The following is a 20,834-nucleotide window of genomic DNA, read 5'->3' on the forward strand; positions in this document are numbered from 1 at the left end:
TGTAGGTCGTACGGACCTCATGTTTTCTGCACTCAAGACCCTTGCACTAGGGACATGAAGGTGTCTTGCTGCTGTTGATGTAGCTGCTCAGCCAACTACTGCACCTGCTTCCATATATCCTCAAAATGCTGGCTCATGTAGAGCTGGTAGGTAGCACCTTGGAACACCTTCCTCCCAAGTGCATCCATCGCTCTATGGTCCCTCCCGAAGAGTGCCGAGGAAGGGTGCCGAGAGTGCTTAGCCCTCTTGAGAGCAGATTTGACCACCACTGACTAGTGAGGCTGCTGACACTAATTAAATCCGGCAGCCTTTTGGACAATGTAGACCTCATTCATCTTCTTGTTATCGAGAGGCACTGCAAGGGGTTGTTCTCATATCCTCTGCAGAAATTCTTTAAGGACCTTGTATCCCAAGACCACCATGATCTCCTTAGGAGGCTCCATGAACTGGAGAATCTCAAGCATTTGGTGCCTGACATCCTCCTGTCAAGAGTTGAAATGAAATGGCCTCCACCATCACCTTCATAAACCCTGCAAAGGTCAAGTCCCCAGGTGGGGACTTCTTTCACTCACCTGAAGGAGAAGGGTCTGACAGGATCCCATCAGATTCCTCAGAGGACTCCTTTGGAAAATCCCCCCAGGGGTCATAGGGACCCTTATCCTCAATGTATGCTACAAGGATGGGCCCTAGGTGCTCAGCCTTCATCCAGAGGTACAGGCACCGGTAGAACTGGATGAGGGCTCCAGACTTGGCATCTCTGCTGGCCTTGGTGGAGCTTCCTTGAAGGAGGAACTGGCAACAACCACCATATCGGTAGTGGGAGTTCCTGGCACTAAGGCTTTCTCAGGAATTGGCGCCATTGACCCAACCCAGAGGCTGTGCCATACATCAAAATGGCACCGTGCGCTCGGGTGAATACGCTGGACCATTTGGAAAATATTAGAGTGGTTTTAATCCCTGCTACATATATTATTGGGAACATGGCCACAGTTGTATTTTCAAATGCCCTGGCACTTCACAGCCTGTCTTTGTTTTTAGGTTCACAACCTATGCATATTTTGACAAAATATCTATCACCCTCAGGATATATTTGTAGCACTGTTATAACCAGACAAAGCCGGACATGTCAGATCAGCCTGCCATTTGCATCCACGTGTGATACAATCATTTTGTTTCTTTTAAAGTTTGTCCTAGCAGGTCTGTGTCAAGAATACGTATATTGGTCTTGATTTCTGTCACTTTTTCATTACATTATTTAGCAGCCTGAAAAAGAGGCTTTATCTCCCCAAAACTTCCTATTGTGCCTGGGCTATAATAAATTTTATTTAACAGTTTTTTATGCATGGATGTTATGTGCAGCTGTAAGTACAGTGGTTTGTATTTAAAAAAAATCTCAAGGCTTATTTTATTTGTTTTTACATGTCTGAGTTTTTAGCCCTCACACCCTGCTATTAATCATACTTATTTTATACTACAAAGGATCTGCTCTAACTTCACTCTGAAAGTCTGCCAGGCAGGCTCATTGAGCATGCACATGTACACTGTAGCCATCTGAAGGGGAGGATGGATTTCTCCCTGTCACTGTGCACAGGATGAGAGAGCTTCCTGTTATGTCACAGATAGTAATTTTGAAATCTGTGCCAGTACCTCAGTTGCTTGGTCTTCCAGTGATGTCATCAAAAAGCAGACAGGGTCCATTAATTCTGTTGTCATCAAAAGTGACAGGGCCATTTCTGATGATGTTATAGGGGGCATTTTTGGGGAACAAAGAGTTGGGATGGAGTTCGGTGATGTCACCATAGGGTGATCAGGGACCATTTCCAATAACATCATAGGGGTGTAGTTTGGGGTGGGCTGGGGTTATGGTTTGGGATGAGAGGGGGCATGGCTTGAGGAGGGACATGGGTAGAGCTACTGAATTCACTTCTATGGGAGTTGGAGGGGCATGTACAGCATTATGGTCATGGCTTGAGGCAGGCAGTGGTGTGGTTTGAGGGTAAGGTGGAGGTGTGGTTTGAGCAGGAGAGGATGTGAGTTAGGGGCAGGAAATGGACAGGACTATGCCCATTTACTTCTCTGGGGCTAGGAGGGGAGTAGACAGAGTTATGGGTGGCGAGTGGGAGGGCGTGTGCTAGAAGTAAATGCTCATTGGCTGACATCAACCTGTCAATCAGTTTAATGGTGTACTCACAGTACTACTGGTGGCAATGTCAGGACTGTGCTCACACCACAATTTCTCACTAGGCAGCTGTCTAGGGGCATCAGGTAAAATGGACAACTCCTGCTCCTCCATTACTGTGGCACTTTCTCACAAGAGCCGCTCAGCTTGAAGAACAGTACCTAGTAAGCTCTGTCCCCTTAATGCCCCAGTAGTTCATGGGTCAGTGGCATTCAGACTAGAATCATCACTGGCCCATCCCAGCGACTTTAAGGATGCAAGAGTCTAATGCTGACACCCATTTCAGCACAGTGTAATCCATAGATTCAGTGGAAGACGGCCTCCTCTCTAGCCCCTCACTGCTCCTGCTTCCCCCCCACTCCTGTACATAGGGATGCATAAAAGGTAAATCTGGCCTGGTCTGGGCTGTGATATTGTAGTGCCCAATCCATCATTCATTTCTGTAAGAAAAAGCTCAGCATAGACATAAACAAAACATCCTCAGGTAGAGAGACAAGACTGAAGAAGGGGCCTGTGAGGTCTCAGAAGCTTCTGCTTTTCTTAATGAACCCAGAGTCCATAGTTACACTAGGAGCCAAACCAGCAATGAGTCATGAACTGGAACTTTTCAGCAGTTCTAGACAAGGATTTGAGATACTCATTTCTCTAGCAGCAGAAGCCAGCTCTCTACACCTCTTGTGTCCTTGCTGCTGTTCACAGCACACATCTCTTCTGGCATTTTTATTGAAGAATTTCTATGGGGCCTTAAAGCAGGACACTGCACAATAAATTATACACAGACACAAACAGTCCCTGCTCTGAAGGACTTACATGTATAAGTGAGTACCTGAAGGAAGGGGAATTAAATTGACTTTGCCCTAGGTCAAGTGAGCATCAGTGGGGGGAGCAAGATTTGAACCCCCATTTCCTGGTTCCCTAACCCTTACTCTAGGGGTCCCCAAATTCACTTCTTAAGGGCACAAACCAGTCTGGTTTTCAAGATTTCTACAATGAATAGGCATTAGATCTATTTGCATGCATTGCCCCCATTGTACTCAAACATTGAACTTGCTTGTTCTATGTAAAACACCCTACATGCGTTAGTTTTTGTTATGCTGTGAACTGATGTGATATCTTGGATGAATGTCGGTATATAAAACCAACAAATAAATAAATAAATAAATAAATAAATATTTTATGCCTATTCATTGTGGAAATCCTAAACATTAGGGATGTGCAGACAAAACGTTTATGTTCATAAGTCCATAAGTCGAAAGGGGGGGTCAATTTCGGTCAATATGGACATATGTAGAATTCCATAAGTTGAGTCTATGTCCATACGTGCACCGATTCCCTAAATAAAAATTTAAACCCCTCACCCTCCTTAATCCCCCCCCAAGACTTACCAAAACTCCCTGGTGGTCCAGCGGAGAGTCAGGACGCCATTCCTGTATTCCTTTGCGAGGCGCACGTGACGTCGGCGTCACGTCGGAGTGACGCGGACGTCACGTGATTCCCCGCGCGTTCGCTCCGGGACCCTCGTTGGACCCAACCGGAACTTTTGGCCAGCTTGGGGATCAACAATCGCGTTGGAAATCCGATCGTTTTCGCCTCATCACTTTTTTAAGTTAAAAAAAAAAATAAGTTGCGTTTTACATATGCGGTCAAAACGAATGCACACCCCTACTAAACATGCAACTAGGTTATGGCCCTCCAGGATCAATGTGGGGATCCTTATCTTACTCAAACAATGTGGCTTCTCTCCTTCCCCCAGCTATTGCCTGTTTTTGTTTTCAAAGCTGTATTGTCAAATTCCAGTGTGGTATCAGTCAAGGAAAGAACAAAGCTGGAGCTTTTCATGCTATTACCTCACTGCTATGTTAGCAAAACATAAAAGTTTAAGCATCAGTCCAAGCAGATCTGAAAGTTCCTATGTATAATGATTTCCTTCAGCCTGCTGCCGATCTGTAACTTTCTACCTCTTTCTCAATTCTCCCATTAATGCCAACTTTTAAATCACCATTATTTGCCTTTCTTCTTTCTCTGCTCTTGGATCTTGCCCACCTGTTCCACCTCTCCCCAGAGGCTCTGCTTTAAACTAAGGTCCTTAGCCCCTGCATTTCTCTCTCTATATATATATATACACAGGTCTCCCCCTCCCCCTCCCCCTCCCCCTCCCTCTCTTGCCAGCCAAATCCTGGGGTAAAATATTCCCCCACAGTGTTTTTGTTTCAGGCAGCAGTCCTCAGCTGCACCGTCGCTCTCCCCCCTCCCTCCCTCTGCCAGAATTGTGAAAGAGGAATGAATAAGCTCGCATTGTGCCACCTTTTTTTCATTATGAGGAACAATGTTTAGGTGATGTAAGCCTGGACCTTGAACCACCTCTATGAAGAGCGACCCCCAGGCACTGATTCTTTCCACAGCGGCTGCCAGTTGTAGAAACAGCAGCCCAGGGCTTATCTGCCCTCTGAAAACCCAGTAAATGTGGAGTTTACTTTATCAAAGTGAAGTGGCTTCAAATAATGCCTATCTGAGCCTCTGATAAATCTGATGGATTAGCGCTGCCTATATAAACATTATAATGGTAAGCTGCATACAGGGAGAATGCTGTGTTTACCTTCCAGCCATCTGATTTAGTTCTTAGGAATTGTTTGCTTTCTTCCCTTCCCTCCTTACTTGGAAGCTTTCATATTAGACTGGACCCTGGAATGGGAGGCCAAAGCATCCACCTCAGAGTTGGCTGCAGGTATGTTTTTCTCATTAAATTGTAGAACGTCATATAAACACAAAGTGAGATAGAAGGGACCTGAATAGGTCATCTAGAATCAGACAGGATGGTGAAGCAAACTTGATTAACTAGAATCAGACAGAGCAAGAAGGAACTCAGTGGGTCATCTAGATTCAGAGAAAGACATTGCTGGAAGTGCATCATCATCTATTCTAGTTACTGAGAAAGACCTGGCTAGAAGTAGGTCATCTAGAATCAGAGAAAGACAGGGCATGTTTATGGCTTAATCGCAATACCTGTACAGACGACCTTGGTTTTTGATTCCTGTGTCATCACTTTGAGATTTCAACCATCACTCAGTAGTGACATCTACTGGTCAGTCTTAGGATGCACACATATTGGGTTTAGGGCAGTGATTCTCAACATTTTTCCAGTCGTGACTCACCTAACAGACAACACTCACATTGCTGATTACAATCCATGGTGGAAATTGAAAAAAAAGACTCCATATTATTTTACTGTTAAGAAAGACACAAGGGAAAGATGATAATACTCTCTCAGCAGAAATTACATAGTATTTATTTATTTATTTTATTTATTTAATGTCTTTTTTATACCGATAACCGTTCACACATCGTATCGGTTTACAGTTAAACAGGAACCATTGGGCAGAACCCTTACATATAACATTGCAAACAGGTTAACTTTTGGGCAGGGCCCTTACATAAAATTGAGAACAGCAAAATCACTATATACATATCACCAAAACTATATACAAAAGATAAGTACATAAATAGCCGAGTCAAAGTACAAAATCGATAGGCATACAACGTAATCCGAGAAATAAATCATAAGTCGCATATCAGATTCTAGGAGAATCACTTATTTAATCAGTAAGGATTTATGTAATGGGAGGTGATGTGTGGTAAGCTTGCTGGAAGAGCCATGTTTTCAGTTTTTTTTTGAAAGTGGGTGTGTATGATTCCAGGCGTATATCAGGAGGCAGGGAGTTCCATATAGAGGGGCCGGCTAGGGAGAAAGCTCTGTTTATAGTGGACGATAATTTGAAAGATTTGATGGGTTGTGCACGTAGGGTTCCTTGGAGGGCAGTACATGTGGGTCTATTCGAGGTGCGGGGGAGGAGTGGGGGGTTAATCCAATTCAGGTTAGAGTTCAACAGACTTTTGTGGATGATGGAACAGGCTTTATAGAGAATTCGAGAGTGTATAGGGAGCCAATGAAGTTCGATGAGTGTAGGGGTGATGTGATCTCTTTTTTTCGTGTTTGATAGTATCCTGGCGGCAGCGTTTTGTAGTAGTTGTAGGGGTTTGATATGGGAAGCGGGGATGCCTAGAAAAAGTGCATTACAATAGTCTACCTTAGATAAAATGATAGACTGTAGTACAGTGCGGAAATCAGAAAAGTGTAGCAGTGGTTTGAGTTTTTTTATGGTTTGGAGCTTAAAGAAGCATTCCTTAATGATAGATTTAATGAAAGGTTTGAATGTAAGATGGTTATCAATGAAAACACCAAGGTTGCGAACTTGTGATGGGAAAGTTGTGGAAGAGTATGCAGGTGGGATGTCTGGGAGCGGTGGCCTGTTAGATATAATTAAAAGTTCAGTCTTGCTGGGGTTTAGCGCTAGTTGCATGTCATTTAGTAATTTGTTGATGGCTGAGAGACAGGATTCCCAGTTGCGAAGGGCAGTAAGGAGAGAGTCAGAGAATGGGAAAATAAGTTGCACATCGTCCGCATAAATAAAATGCTTGATGTGGAGGTTAGTGAGGAGGGTGGTAAGGGGGAGCATGTATATATTAAAGAGGGTGGAGGAGAGTGAAGAACCTTGGGGCACACCTTGGGGAAGACTGATGGGGTCAGATTCATTGTTATCAACTAATACTGTGAAAAGGCGATCCTGGAGATACGATCGTATCCAGGAAAGGGCATTGCCAGTGATCCCGATGCTCCTGAGGATGTTAAGGAGGACATCATGATTGACTGTGTCGAATGCCGCTGAGATGTCAAGCATGGCAATCAGATAAGAAGAACCTGAATCTGTACCTCTGATGAGGGTATCATGTAGAGAGAGTAGCAGGGTTTCAGTACTTAATTGCTTTCTGAAACCGTGTTGTGTGGATGGGAGAATCTTGTTTTGCTCCAGGTGATCTGAGAGCCGTGAGTTGACAATTTTTTCAAGAACTTTAGCTAGGAGGGGTAAGTTAGAGACAGGTCTGTAATTAGATAAAGTGTCGGGGTCAAGATTAGGTTTTTTGAGTAGTGGTTTCACTACTGCTTGTTTAAGAACATTGGGGACTGTGCCATGCTCTAGGGAACAGTTAAGGATATTTGAGAGGGGTTTGGCAATCACCTCGGGGATAGCTAGCAGGAGTTTAGTGGGGATAGTTTCGGAAGGATGAGATGATGGTTTTAATTTTTTAAGGATGTTTTGTACTTCGAGAGAGGATGAAGAGTCAAAAGACGAGAGGGAGACTGGAGAGTTGATGGTGGGCAGATAAATATTGACATTATTATGTGAGAATTGTGCAGTGATGGAGGAGACCTTGTTTTTGAAAAATTGAGCTAATTCATTGCAGCGGTTTTTAGAGGGATTGGCTGATAGTTGCGTGGGGGCAGGAGAAGTGAGGTCCGCCACCATGGTGAAAAGGGCCTTAGGGTTGTATTGCATACCATGTATTTTTTTAGCATAGTAACTACGTTTAGCCTGGAGGATGGAGTTTCTATATTCGTGCATTCGCTGGTAGTATAAAGTTTTGGTTGCAGGGGATTGATATTTGCGCCATGACCTCTCAGCTGTTCTGAGTTGGATTTTCAGATTCCTAAGATCAGGCGTATACCAGGGTTTTCTGTTTCTACGGTTTGGGTTAATAGTTTTCGTTATAAGAGGGCAATGTTTGTCAGCAATGTTGAGGGTGAGATTGATCCAGGTAGAGAAGGCATTTTCTGGGGATGAGGCGTCAATTTGGTTGTCTATGTCAGCGCATGCTTGTGAGATGGTATCTATATCGCATGGTTTGCGAAATTTAAAAGAAAAGGGCTGCTGGGGGGTGATGGGGGACATTTGCGGGAGAGAGAGTTTAGTCTGAATCAGGGAGTGGTCGGACCAAGGTACTGTGTTGCATGTAGGGGGATTGTTTATGTTGATGGGGGAGTTGACAAAGATCAGATCAAGTGTGTGGCCAGCTTTATGTGTAGGAGCGTTCACGATTTGTTGGAAACCCATTGCTTCAAGAGAGGAAAGGAATGCTTCGCATGCTGGAGATTGCGGGGAGATGTCCACGTGTAAGTTAAAATCCCCTAGGAGAATTGTGGGTATGTCAGGGGATAGAGAATTTGCAAAAAATTCGATAAGAGGAGATGAATCTTTCTCCAGTAGGCCTGGGGGCGTATAAATGAGACATAATTGGAGCGACTTAGATTTGAAAAAGCCGATTTCGTACTGGTTTGGAATATCACATTTCTGGGGTAGTAGTTGAAACTCCTTTTTTACAGCCAAGAGTATGCCACCACCTCTTTTCTTTTTCCGAGGGATAGAGAAAACATCGTAGGTTTCTAAGGGTAGCTGGTTGATGAGGGGCGTGTCATGTTGTTTAAACCAGGTTTCCATGACAGCACATATTTCTGGTTTAGAATCTGTGAGAATATCATGTAGTAGATGGGTTTTCTTTTGGAGTGATTGTGCGTTAAATAGAATAATGGAGATAAGAGATAAACTGATGGCTTGAGTGCGTGTGAGGGTGTATATTGGGATAAGCCTTCTTTTGCTGAGCTTAGTCTGGTGGTGTGGGGTCTGATAAGACAATGTAAAGGGAAAAAATGGGTTGTGTCCCAGGTGGCAGGATAGAGAACAGTTTCCACTTAAAGGAGGCATTGTTAACCTACAGTGTGTTAAAAGTGTAGAGTTTGGTGAGACAGTTGTAAGGCAGAAAGGTACCGAGAACTATTGTCATACAGTTTACAGATAAAGCACCATTCTAATAGTGTTTCCGGCGATAATGATTAATAAAGCCGGTTGTACAGTGGGTTAAACAATTCTGACAGAGATTATCTTATTTAAAGGTGTCTGGATAGCAAAGGATGTAAAACACTGATATTGATAACGTGCATATGCATTAAAACTAGCAAAGAGGCATATGAGTGGATTACTTCTAAAAGAGGTCCTGGTTAGGCACAGAAACAACGCATTAATCCCGCTAACGCATTGGTAAAGAGAGTAAACCTTCCATATCAGAACAGCACCAACTTCCAGCACTCAAGCAGTAACCACCTTACCTAAGAAAAGGCAACACTGAAAAGATTTCACCAGGCTTTAAAACTCTAATATTCCTTCTATTAGGAAAATGGAGTAAGCCAGGCTGCTATAGAGCCCTACACAGAAACTACAAGCCAGCAGAAAACCTCACCTCAGTCACATGTGTGGACCCTCACCTAACAAACGGGCCAATACAGTACAGTGCGCTCCGATGGAGCGCACTGTTAACCTGCCATTGGACGCGCATTTTCCCTTACCCCTTATTCAGTAATGGGCGGAAAACACGCGTCCAACCTGCCAAACCTAATAGTGCCTCATGTTGATGGCCCTATTAGGTATTCGCGTGCGATTCAGTAAGTAAAATGTGCAGCCAAGCCGCACATTTTACTTTCAGAAATTAGCGCCTACCCAAAGGTAGGCGCTAATTTCTTCGGGCACCAGGAAAGTGCACAGTAAAAACTGCTTTTCTGTGCACCTTCCGACTTAATATCATGGCGATATTAAGTTGGAGGTCCCGAAGGGTAAAAACATGTACAAAAAAAAAAATTTTGAAGTCGGCCAGTGGCTGTCGGGTTGAAAACCAGATGCTCAATTTTGCCGGCATCTGGTTTCCGAGCCCGTGGCTGTCAGTGGGCTTGAGAACCGACAACGGCAAAATTGAGCGTCGGCTGTCAAACCCACTGACAGCCGCCGCTCCGGGCCAAAAGGAGGTGCTAGGGACGTGCTAGTGTCCCTAGCGCCTCCTTTTGCCTGTTTCTACTGCCAGACCTAATTTAAATACTGAATCGCGTGCACAGACAAATGGCCTGTGCGCGCGATTCAGTAAAGTCCGTCGGAGAGCGGGCGTTCGCCCGCTCTCCGACGGACTTTACTGAATCGGCCCAAAAGAATGAAAAGACTATAAAGCATAAATAGAAGCATGCAGACCAAAACTGAACTGGAAACCGGAACAAGCCAGAGTCCCTGTATGCAGTGCAACAAAGCAAAAAGAGAAACATCACCAGTCCTCATAAAACAAATCAAGAAATAAAAAATCAATAGCAGAAAACTATAATAAAAAGAAAAGATATTTCAAAAGAGCTGATGAAAGGAATAGCCAATAATTAAAAACTTATATAAAAAAAATGTATAGACACCAATAAAATATTTCAAAACAGCAGACACAAAGACCCAATAATTAAAAATAATATTAAAAAATGCTCTGCTCTTCATAACTGGGAACATTGGATTTGCAGGTGCCTGAGATTGTTGTCAATTAGCAAGAAGAGAGGAAGGGAGAGAGGGGTTTGCTAGCAACTTTCTCCTCTCTCTTAGTCACACACAAGGTCTCTCTCTCTCACACAGATTCTCAGTCACGCTCTCTCTCACTTATACACACAGGCTCTCAATCACATACACACATGCTTTCTCTCACACATAAGGTTCTCAATCACACATATACATGCTGGATCTCTCACATGCAAAGGATCTCAATCATACACACGCTTCCTATTTTTTTAATTCGTCTTTATTAAACACAGACAGAAACAAACATTGAAAGGCCAAGGAAAAAAAAAGTAATTGGTTTATAATCCAATTACAATGACCCAAATTTTTCAAATTAACCCCAGCCCAAGCACATACAACCCCATACAGCAAACAGACAATAACACCATTACCACTCCCACGCATACTCTCACATTCACTGTTGGGAATCAGGAAGTGGATCCTTGGTCCGACCGACGGAGAGAGGCTGACGTAGATCTCCACTTGGTGGTGTAGGTTGGTAGGCGATACCGCCGCTGCAGGAGGATGGTTCTTCACCCTGGAAGTCCGTGGCCCCTCCAGGAGAGTCCTGTGGAGGCCCGGACCGCTGAGACTTAGGTGTCTTCACCCTGGAAGCCCGCAGTCCCCCCAGGAGGAGCCCGTAGGGACCCGGGCTGCTGGGACTTAGGAGAGCAGCGGGTGGCGTAGCCAGGAAGGCAGACCAGGTTCAAGGCAGGCGGCTGGGGGCGTAGACGAGTAGACACGCTGGGTTCGAGGCAGGCGGCTGAAGGCATAGACTAGTAGACAGGCTGGGTTCGAGGCAGGCAGCTGAAGGCATAGACGAGTAGACAGGCTGGGTTCGAGGCAGGCGAGCAGGAACAGGCGGGCAGGATCAGGCAGTCAGATGATCAGGAGCAGGCGGGCAGGACCAGGCAGGCTGACGGTCAGGAACAACAGGCAGGATCAGGAAGGCAGACGAGCAGGAACAAACAGGCAGGATCAGGTAGGCAGATGAGCAGGAACAGGCAACTAGCTACTCACAGGAGTAGACCACGTTGCAAGGCAAAGTTCCTGGTTTAGACGCCGGGGTTAAATCCCCCTTGGCTTCTGACATCATCGCAGGGGGCTGGCCAAGTTTTCGCGCCAGAGGCCCTTTAAAAGGAGGCCCTCTGCGGGCGCACGTGCCCTAGGGGCGTGGTCAGTGGAGCTTGGTGGCGTCTCCCTCGTGGAGACGCCGCGATGCAGGCCCGAGTGGGCCCTGGAGATCCGGCGGCTTGGTTGGTGCCCTGTGGGGGAACAAAGGTAAGGGTCCGGTCACGAGGTGCGCGACCGGAACCGCAACAGTACCCCCCTCTTACGCCCCCTCCGCAGGGGACCGGACTTACCAAGGTGGTCTTGGTGAAACTGGAGCAGTAAGGATTTATCCAAAATATTCCGAGCGGGCTCCCAGGTGTTCTCCTCCGATTCACAGCCCTCCCAGGCTAGAAGGTATTCCCATCGTCGACGATGAAAGCGTATGTCTAATTGTTCACTCACTTGATATGTTGCATCATCTTGTACCGTGGGAGCGAGTGGTTCCGGTTCCGGATGATGGAACTTGGAGAATACCACTGGTTTTAACAGTGATACGTGGAACATGTTGTGGACACGCATCTTGGAGGGTAGACGAAGTCGGTACGATACCAGCCCTATCCTCTCTGCCACTCAGAACAGTCCACAATACCTGGATGCCAATCTCCGAAACGGTCCAGGTAAGTGAAGATTCTTGGCACTCAACCAGACTCTATCCCCAGGTAAAAAGACTGGAGCTGGGCACCGATGACGATCGGTCACTTTCTGAGATCATTTTGCTGCTTCCGAGAGCTGCTGCTGAATAGTTCTCCAGAGGTTATGTGCCAGATGGGCTGCAGATTGTGCTGCCAGCGATGGGACAGGTGTAGGAATAGGAACTGGAGGTCTGAGTTGCCGTCCAAACACAACCTGGAAAGGGGATTTCCAGGTAACCGAGTGAGAGTGATTATTATAAGAAAACTCAGCCCATGGGAGTAGCGCTGTCCAATTATCCTGTCTCTCGTTTGCAAAGCTACGAAGGAAGGCTTTCAATGACCGGTTCATCCGTTCTGTTTGCCCATTGCTCTGAGGGTGGAATGCCGTAGACAGGTTCAACTGTACCCCGAACCTTTTGCATAAGGCTCGCCAATACCGGGCAGTGAACTGGGACCCACGGTCAGACACTATGCTTTGTGGGAGGCCGTGAACTCGAAAGATGTGCTGGACGAATAGCATCGCCAATTTGGGCGCTGTTGGAAGTTTAGGCAGCGGAACTAGGTGGACCATTTTAGAAAACCGGTCCACCGTGACCCAGATAACCGTATTCCCTTCGGAGGGTGGCAGCTCTACCACAAAGTTGGTGGCAATATGGGTCCAAGGCTCGGCAGGTATCGGTAAGGGCTGCAGGAGTCCCCAGGGGCACCCATTCTAAGGCTTCTGCCTGCACACATAGGGCAAGAATCCACGTAGAGTTGAACATCCTGTTTTACATTGGGCCACCAATAGTAGCGGTTAAGGAGGTCTAGAGTTCTCTCCCTGCCCGCATGTCCCCCCGCGAGAGAGTCATGGGCCCAACTTAAGACCTTCTTGTGGTCCCTATGTGGGACGACCACCCTCTCCAAGGCAGTTACCATGGTGCTGGCCAGGTCGATCTTGGCGGGGTCAATGATGTACTGTGGTGGCTCCTCCTTTTCCTCCAAGATAGTGTTGCGAGAAAGGGCATCCACCCTGGTATTCTTTGAAGCTGGCCGGTACCGGAGTATGAAATTAAACCGGTTAAAAAACAGAGACCAGCGGGCCTGCCTGGGATTCAGTAGTTGAGCTTGGCATAAGAACTCCAGGTTTTTGTGATCTATAAATACCGTGATGGGGTGATTGGCCCCCTCCAGCCAGTGTCTCCATTCCTCAAAAGCCAGTTTGATGGCCAAGAGTTCTTTATCCCCGATACTGTAGTTGCACTCAGCGGGGCTAAACTTCCTGGAGAAGTACGAACAGGGCATTGAGCGACCGGAACTCGAGACTTGACTTAGCACGGCTCCGACGGCTACGCTGGAGGTGTCCACCTCTACTATGAATGGGCAAAGGGGGTCCGGGTGGTGAAGGCAGGTCTCCAGCAAGAAGGCCTCCTTGAGTCTCTCGAAGGCCTGACAAGCCTCATTGGACCATACTCGAGCGTCCGCGCCCTTCTTGGTCAATGCCGTACGGGGCACTACTAAGCGTGAGTATTGGGGTATGAAGTGTCGATAAAAGTTTGCGAACCCCAAAAAACGTTGCAGGGCCTTGAGACCTGTGGGGCGTGGCCAGTGTTTAATGGCTGACACCTTTCCTGGATCCATGTGAAATCCCGTTGCAGAGATAATGTATCCCAGAAACGGCAATGATTCTCTCTCAAATAGACATTTCTCTAATTTGGCGTACAAGTGATTGTCCCTGAGAAGCTGTAACACTTGCTTCACATGCTGACGGTGGGAGTTCACATCCTTAGAGTAAATGAGAACGTCATCTAGGTACACGATGATGGAGGAGTTCAGCATTTCCCGCAATACTTCGTTCATTAAGTGCTGGAAGACAGCTGGGGCACTGCATAGACCGAAAGGCATTACCAAGTACAAGTAATGCCCGTCCCAGGTGTTAAAAGCCATCTTCCATTCATCCCCAGGATGGATCCGTACCAGGTTGTATGCTCCTCTTAGATCCAGCTTGGTAAAGACTAGGGCTCCTTGGAGTTTATCCAGGAGTTCTGGAATCAGGAGCAGTGGATAACGATCCTTCTTAGTGATGGCGTTCAGACCCCGGTAATCAATGCAGGGTCTCAGAGACCCATCCTTTTTCCCCACGAAAAAGAACCCCCGCCCCAGCGGGGGATTTGGAGGGATGGATAAATCCCTTGGCGAGGTTCTCTGTGATATATTCCGTCATTGCCTGCGTCTCAGGACGAGGCAGGGGATACACCCTTCCTCGGGGTGACGTGGTCCCTTGTAGAAGCTCTATTGCACAGTCGAACAGACGATGTTGCGGTAAAATCTCTGCTCTCTCCTTAGAAAAGACGTCTGCGAACTCCTCGTAAGAAGCCGGTAGTAACAGGTCCGTCTGTGCCAAAGTTACTTGCCGGATCTGAGGAACCTTAATACAGTTCTGATGGCAGTGAGAACTCCACTGAGCGATCTGTAAGGACTCCCAATCAATCACCGGCGAGTGCTGCCGCAACCAAGGTAGTCCAAGAACCACTGGATGGACCGCTTTTTCCAGGATCAGGAACGAGATTTCCTCTGTGTGCAGGATCCCAGTCTGCAGGGTGACTGGTGCGGTGACCGTCGAGATGCGGCCAGAGAGCACCGTGCCCCAGATGGAGGTGATTAGTAGCGGTGGTACATGAGGCCGCATGGGGATCTGGAGTTGTTGTACTAGGTCTTGGAGAATAAAGTTCCCCCCAGCCCTGGAATCAATGAAGGCCAAGGTTTCGAATGAACCTCCCGGGTACTTCAGGGTTATCGGTACTGTACATTGAGGAGCAGAAGTAAGACAGCCTAGAAGTAGCTCCCCGGATACTCCTAGGCTTTGCTGTTTTCCGCCCTTTCCTTACACTGGTTCAGGAAACGGCCTTTCCCGCCGCAGTACAGACACAACCCCAGTGCTCGACGGCGTCTCTTCTCCTCAGGGGAAAGTGAAGTACGTCCCATCTGCATAGGTTCTTCCGTGGAGTGTTCCGGGGGTGCCGAGGCACCTTTGGTAGCTTGTACCAGAGGACTAGCGAAGGCGGGCGCCAGGGGAATCATCCGGTGTGAGGGCCTTCCTTCCTTGACCCTTTGCTGGAGGTGCCGATCAATATGCCCGGTGACATCGATTAAGGCGTTGAGGTCCTCAGGGAGGTCTCGGGCGGCTAGCTCATCTTTGATTCTTGCAGCGAGACCCTCAAGGAACACCCCGCGTAAGGCGTCATCACACCACCCGACCTCCAATGCCAGGGTGCGAAATTCAAGGGCATACTCTGCCAAGGGGCGCGCCCCCTGGTGTAGCTGCAGCAACTCCGAAATTGCGGATGCCATACGCGCAGGCTCATCAAAGGCCAATTTGAAATTCTCCACAAAAAGTGACAGGTTATGAAGCATGGAGTCGTTCCGCTCCCACATGGGTGAAGCCCAATGCAACGCCCGTCTGTCCAAGAGGGAGAAGTTGTAGTCCACTTTAACGGAGTCTGTGGGAAACTGTGCGGGTAGTAGGGAGAACCGCACGAAGCACTGGTTCAGGAAACCCCGACATGCTTTTGGCTCCCCAGAAAAGCGAGACGGAGCTGGAAGCTGAGTGGGAGTGTGGATATTCACTACCGGAGGCAGTGCCGGTTCTCGGACCGGTTCCGGTACCTCGGCGTCTAGCTGACTTGCTAAGCGCTCTACCGTGGCTGCTAAGGCGTCTAAAAACTGCTGTTGCTGCTGAATCCGCTGGGCTATCCCAGGTATAGCTTGAAGATCAGCGAGGTCCGCCGGATTCATGGCCTTGCAAACTGTTGGGAATCAGGAAGTGGATCCTTGGTCCAACCGACGGAGAGAGGCTGACGTAGATCTCCGCTTGGTGGTGTAGGTCGGTAGGCGATACCGCCACTGCAGGAGGATGGCTCTTCACCCTGGAAGTCCGTGGCCCCTCCAGGAGAGTCCTGTGGAGGCCCGGACCGCTGAGAGTTAGGTGCTTTCACCCTGGAAGCCCGCGGTCCCCCCGGGAGGAGCCCGTAGGGACCCGGGCCGCTGGGACTTAGGAGAGCAGCTGGTGGCGTAGCCAGGAAGGCAGACCAGGTTCAAGGCAGGTGGCTGACAGCGTAGACGAGTAGACAAGCTGGATTCGAGGCAGGCGGCTGGGGTCGTAGACAAGTAGACAGGCTGGATCCGAGGCAGGCAGCTGAAGGCGTAGACGAGTAGACAGGCTGGGTTCGAGGCAGGCGAGCAGGAACAGGCGGCAAGGATCAGGCAGGCAGATGATCAGGAGCAGGTGGGCAGGACCAGGCAGGCTGACGGGCAGGAACAACAGGCAGGATCAGGAAGGCAGACGAGCAGGAACAAACAGGCAGGATCAGGTAGGCAGATGAGCAGGAACAGGCAACTGGCTACTCACAGGAGTCGACCACGTTGCAAGGCAAAGTTCCTGGTTTAGACGCCGGGGTTAAATCCCCCTCGGCATCTGACGTTATCGCAGGGGGCTGGCCAAGTTTTCGTGCCAGAGGCCCTTTAAAAGGAGGCCCTCTGTGCGCACGCGTGCACTAGGGGCATGGTCAGTGGAGCTCGGTGGCTTCTCCCTCGTAGAGATGCTGCAATGCAGGCCCGAGCGGGCCCGGGAGATCCAGCGGCTCGGTTGGCGCCCTGTGGGGGAACAAAGGTAAGGGTCCGGTCGCGAGGTGCACGACCGGAACTACAACATTCACTCATCTACCGAGGACAGCATACACCTACAAACAAAATTGGTCAGGCAATGTAGGTAGCTGATCAGTCTGAACACTATGTACAATTCTGGAGGACTTTATCCCAACAGAGAAAATAACCTTTTAGGGAGCAAAGAGCCTTATGAGATTCCAGATCCCTTCTCTTAAAGGATTCTAGCCGTGCTGTGTGAGTTTTCAGTTCTTTCCACTGGGCATAAGAAGATGCCTCTTCCAATTTCCAATTTGCCAAAATGAGCTTTTTAGTGAGAAGGATGCCTACCGTAAGACATTTCCTGCTCCCTGTGGAATTAAACCCCAAAAGCATAAGTATAGAGATTCCCCAGACCAACCATCCCAGCAACTTGTCTAGGTGAGTTGTGACTTGATACCAAAAAGGCTGTAATTTAGAGCAGCCAGTGAACATGTTACAAAGATCCCCTGGGGCTGTTTTGCATTTTAAACAGATGTCTGAGTCCCACAGTTTCATCAAAATGCCCTGGGCCCTGGTAATGTAAGTTCTGTGTAATAGTTTAAACTGGATTTCCCTCATAGAAGCCGCTAAATAATGCCAGTATATCAGCTTTAAGGCATAGGACATTAAATGCGGCGAGATCTCAGTACCCAGATCTGCATTCTATTTTGCCACCCCCAAATAGCAATTTTGTTGAACCTGGGCGAGGTCTCCAAAAAAATATTTTCAGTATCCATTGCAGAGATGAGCAATACATTGTTTTTACAAGTAGCGGGGCAATAATGGTGGGCCTGTAGGTAAACCAAAAAGTTGTGTCTCGGAATATCACATTCTTCTCGCAGTTGCTCAAATGAGTAGAGACAAGAGGACTCTGAGCCCGCCAAATGGGCCAGACTGTGAATCCCAATGGCCGCCCACTCCAGGCTTGGGCCTGGTAAAAAATCCTGATTGCCAACATAGTGCAAAAAGAGTGAGACTGTCACACTCCAACCCAACAATCTCCACCACATCCAGGCTTTATGCAAGGCAGTAAGCCAGAACCCTGAAATTTTCAGAGATAGCAATCTATCGGAGCTGAGATGTATCAAGTTAATAGGAGAGTAGGGTACTATCCAATCAGCCATCAAGCCTTCCAGATCAAATTTTGGTTGGTGAGACACCCACCTGTTAGGATTTATGCATGAGTGTGGGCCCCTGGGCCGAGGTGAGAGATGACACCGCCCATGGGGAGGAGCCCTGCGAGCCTCACCATCGGGAGGCGAGGTCTCAGCTGTGAAACGCACAGCACAACAGAGTTTGGAGAGAGAGAGAGTGTGCAGAGTGAGCGAAATAAGAGAGCTGGAGAAGATGGCTCCAGGGGTCGGATCCAGGGAGCGTCAGCATAGGAAGCTAGAAAGGGGTAGCGGTACTGCCCGCGTAGTGGGGAGTATTGCAAAAGTCACAGAGTGGAAGTGGTGCCATAAGGCTGGCAGCGTGGGAAATACCCAGGAGGATCCCCTGGTAGAGATGTCACGCAATGGTCCACAGAGCAGGGTTCACCGGCGAGGGTTCCTTGCTGGAGACACTAGGCAATGGTCCACAGAGTGGGGTACACCGGCGAGGGTTCCTTGGCAGAGACACCATGGCAATGGTCCGCAGAGTGAAGAACTCACTGAAGAAGTAGAAGGTTCAGAGGCAGTCCCGAGGAGCGGGGAAGCAGCGGTCAGAGGCGTAGGTCCCTCTGAGGAGCGGATAGTCAGAAGCAAAGAAAGTGATCCCTGAGTAGTGGGTACCCAAGGAAGTCTCACACCAAGGAAGCAGGAAGTCTGGATTTGAAGTCCAAAGAAGGTGGGAGGATTCAGCAAAGAGAAGATTCATTGCCAAGTCATTCTGTGAGAGCAGGGGAGGAGCTATATAGTCCCCCAGTAGAGACATCATCAATCGAGACCGGCCCAGGGTTCTTGCCCTGTGCCCTTTAAATAATTTCCTGTTGGCGCGTGCACCTAGGGGGGTCCAGAGGCGGACCACAGCATGGCGGCAGCGCACCCACCATGGAGCGAGACCTGGCATCCGCAGAGGAAGGCCGTGAATAGGAGGGACGCACCACGGACAGCTCCCCTGTTCCGCAGAGGAACAAAGAGCACGCCCCGGCAGGAAGGTGAGCAAGGTCGGCCGCGGACCCCATGGCAGAGCAACGTAACTGTACCCCCTCCTCAAGGCCCTCCCCAAGAGGGTAGGAGTAGCCTGGGTACCTATTGTTCTCCCAATCTTGCGAGTTTGAAGTCAGAAGTCCAGTGATGCACAGAGGCATGACCGCCTCGTGGTGACCCCAAGGGGGAGCCGGGGATCCCGAGGGCATTGAAAGAACCACAGAAGGTTGCCTTCCTCTGTTCTCATGTCTCAAGAAGGAGTGTAAGTTCTGAATCTCCACTCCTTGTAAGTCAGCAAGGATATAAAGCCTTTTTGGCTCGATTTTGCCTCCTTACAAGGGCCTCGTGTTCTAACGTTTCACGCACCAACTGTTCCTTGAGCTGGGTAAAAATGGCTTTTAAGACGTTCTCCTGGAGGGACCCAGATCTGGTCTGAGTCTCTTGGAATCTCTTGCAGGGAAGAAGAGGTTCAGGAAGGACGGTAGCCACAGTTACAGTCCGGGAGGTCTTGCGGGTTCTATACAGGTCAGATCTGGTGAAGACCAGTTGAATTTGGGCTGATGTTTTTGTAGCCATGGCAGGCCCAGAATTACTGGACTTACGGCCATAGGACAGATGTAGAATTTATTTATTTATTTATTTATTTAAAATTTTTATATACCGACGTTCATCCGGGATATCACATCGGTTTACAGTGTAACTGAAACAGGCGCCTGGGATGGCGGTTTACATCGAACAGATATAACGAATTTAACATAAGAACAAATGAGGAGGGGGAAAAGAGGAGGGAAATAATTAAACAAAACTTATGAGCAAAATTTACAAATATATATAGAGTATCACTATGTACAAAGTTCCCACAGATGAAGGGTGGCAGTTTGAGAGCAAGGGATCGGAGTGTTCCCACAGAGGAATGAAATGGGCTCGGCGTGGTCCAGCCCTATTCTCAACGAAAGGGGTCACATGGTTCGTGTGACCTCCCCGGGAAGAAAGTTCCCATGTACTGAAGAGAGGACCACCGGAGGAGACACTGGACATGTGGGAAGCTGATATCGATCCATGAGATCCTGTTGAATAAAGTTTCCCCTGGTGCCGGAGTCCACTAGGGCTTAGGTGGAAACACAAGAGGAGGGTAGTTCCAGGGAGGTAGGCAGTAGAAACAGAGGTGAAACTGTAGTCAGGCCGAGGGTTATGGTTTTCGCTAGGGGTGTGCATTCGGATTGACCGCATTAGTAAAACGCAACTCATATTTTTTTTTTACTTAAAAAATTGATTCGACATAAACGATCGGATTTCCCACATATCGAACATAGATATGTTCGATATGTGGGAAATCGCGATTGTTGAGCCAAAATAAAAATTTAAACCCCCTCACCCTCCTTAATCCCCCCCCCAGACTTACCACAACTCCCTGGTGATCGAGCGAGGAGTGAGGACGCCATTTCTGCAATCCTTGGCGAGAAGCATGTGACGTCGGCGGCACGTCGAGTGACGCCGGCGTCACGTGATTCCCGGCTCGTTCGCGCCGGACGGCTCGTTCGGCCCAAAAAGAACTTTTGGCCAGCTTGGGGGGGTCAGGAGGCCCCCCCAAGCTGGCCAAAAGTTCTTTTTGGGCCGAACGAGCCGTCTGGCGCAAACGAGCCGGGAATCACGTGGCGCCGCGTCACTCAGACGCGACGTCACGTGATTCCCGGCAAGTTCGCGCCGGACGAGTTCGCGCCGAACGAGCCGTCCGGCGCGAACTCGCAGGGAATCACGTGACGCCGCGTCACTCGACGTGCCACCGACGTCACATGCTTCTCGCCAAGGATTGCAGAAATGACGTCCTCACTCCTCGCTCGATCACCAGGGAGTTGTGGTAAGTCTGGGGGGGGAT

At 48.5% G+C, this 20,834-nt stretch overlaps 1 long non-coding RNA gene across 1 annotated transcript in view; it reads left to right on the forward strand.

Moving 5' to 3' along the window:
- Positions 1–4,656: 4,656 nt before the first annotated feature.
- The window catches only part of LOC115078877, an 87,225-nt gene continuing 71,047 nt past the window's right edge, over positions 4,657–20,834 (forward strand). The window contains exons 1-2 of the long non-coding RNA XR_003853159.1: positions 4,657–4,742; positions 4,842–4,904. This is a non-coding gene — a long non-coding RNA (uncharacterized LOC115078877). The remainder of the gene's footprint in view (positions 4,743–4,841; positions 4,905–20,834) is intronic.

This window comes from Rhinatrema bivittatum, chromosome 16 (assembly GCF_901001135.1).
Source record: "Rhinatrema bivittatum chromosome 16, aRhiBiv1.1, whole genome shotgun sequence".
Taxonomy (NCBI): domain Eukaryota; kingdom Metazoa; phylum Chordata; class Amphibia; order Gymnophiona; family Rhinatrematidae; genus Rhinatrema; species Rhinatrema bivittatum.